Source organism: Epinephelus lanceolatus, chromosome 3 (assembly GCF_041903045.1).
Source record: "Epinephelus lanceolatus isolate andai-2023 chromosome 3, ASM4190304v1, whole genome shotgun sequence".
NCBI lineage: Eukaryota > Metazoa > Chordata > Actinopteri > Perciformes > Serranidae > Epinephelus > Epinephelus lanceolatus.
In genome coordinates, this window is record NC_135736.1 from 22,920,514 (window position 1) to 22,922,500 (window position 1,987).

Below are 1,987 nucleotides of genomic sequence, written 5' to 3' on the forward strand. Positions count from 1 at the left end.
CCCACGGCACACCTGGGTTGGCATCACACCTGGACTGGCATACCATTTGAGAACAACTGCCTTAGAATGAGCAGTTTATATCTACATACGGAGCAAGTCTTCGTCCACAGAGATTGCCATGTTGTTTCTACAGTAGCCCAGAACAGACAAACCAAAGACTTGCTTTAGAGAGGGCCATTCACGTCTTCGCCATTACTTGATTTGTCATTTTATCTATAAAATGGAAAATAGAAAATGCCCATCTCCAGTTCTCAGAGCCCAAAGTGATGTCTTCAAATAGCATGTTTTGTTTGACCAACAGTCAAAAACCCCAAAGATGCTAAAATTACAATAATCTAAAATGACAAGCCATGGCGATTTAGGGGTTTGGGCACTGACCATTTGCCACAACACCCACAGTTCCTGTCATTTCTCTACTGTTGGCTATTCAATGTAGGCAAAAATTGCCCCCTGTCAGATTAATTAGAATAAAGACAATGATGCAAAAGAGTACAGCTTTACTCTCATTTTATAACATAAAATACAAAGGACATTACAAAGTCACAACACCACAACGATTAATCTGTCGTCAAAATTTTGTCATTTGTCTTTGATTTACTTACTAGAAGTGATAGTCATGATCGTGATTTCATACTAAATACGAACACTCACCAACAACTGGCTTCATCTACACATCTCCATGTCCTTGACCTCCAAGAGTAGAGCACAACAAGGTGACAGTTGAAACCACAGGGCTGAAAACAACATTTTCTGTGTTGCAGGCTCTCTTTTTTAAGGTAATGGTGAAGAGAGTCCACTGAGGGCCTGAATTTGACCGATCGACCCACAGAGGTACAGCACAGGTTGGGTACTGTCGAAGGCTAATGGCTCGCGAAGTCACACCAGGTAAAGCCTGCTGAAAAATTTGAAATGTACCAAAACGAAATATCACTTCAAGCACAGAATATTGGAAAAAATGGAGCTGTGCTGACGAGAGGGCAAGTGGGACTGTGAGTGTGTGTGTGAGGGCAAGTGTGTAGGTGTGTATGAGTGAGTGAATGCGTAGAGGAGCTGATCCTATCAGACTCTTGTCAGGTCCTGTTGGGTTTTTCTATATAAACCTGTGAGCAAGGAGACTTGTGCTGCACTTACACTTTTTTTAACCCCCTTCCTGTCTATATGTCTTTCGCTCACACACTCACACGCACACACACACACACACACACACACACACACACACACACACACTGTCAGTCTCTTCCTGTTTTCCTCTGTCTTTCTACATTTCCCCTTTTCTCACATCATTAGTCTCTCCATGTCTCTTCTTGCTCTCTCCCTGGAGCTCAGTGAGGATTTAGGCCTCCTCTCCTCCTAGACTCACCTACATCCTTTCATCCTGTTCCCTCCTCTCATCCTCCTCCTCCTCACTCCCCTCTCCCTCCTTTTCTTCTCTCTTCTCTCCTCCCTCCCCCCCTCCTTGCTTAACCTGCTTCCTGAGCCCAAAAAATAAACCCACACACACAAGCAAACACACACACACACACACACACACACACTGGCACATTACACACTGTGCACACGCATACAGAATCAAGCCCAAACCCATCTGCAGCCAGCAGCACAACATCTAATCCTTATGCTTGGGGAGGAGGGGGACCTTGCAGTCATTCCTGCTCTCTTTCTGCCCCACCATTCATTTTCTTTTCTTCAATCATTTTCTCCATCCTTTAATGCATGCCCAGCATCCCACTGGTAGGTGCCGCTTTTGAGGACGCACTGGAACGGCTTCCTCTTTTCTGGATCTCTCTTGTCTAGTCCAGTGGTCGTCACTCGTATGCCACGAAGACGCACGCAGAGTCAAACCACAAAAGCCAATTTCACTCTTCGGCACACCTTCTAATAAAAAAGTGGAAATAAGCTGGTGTAGTATTTGGTTGGAATGAAAACCTGAAGCCTGTAAGCTCTGCGTGGCACATGACTGAAAGCCGCTGGTCTTGAAGTGATGATG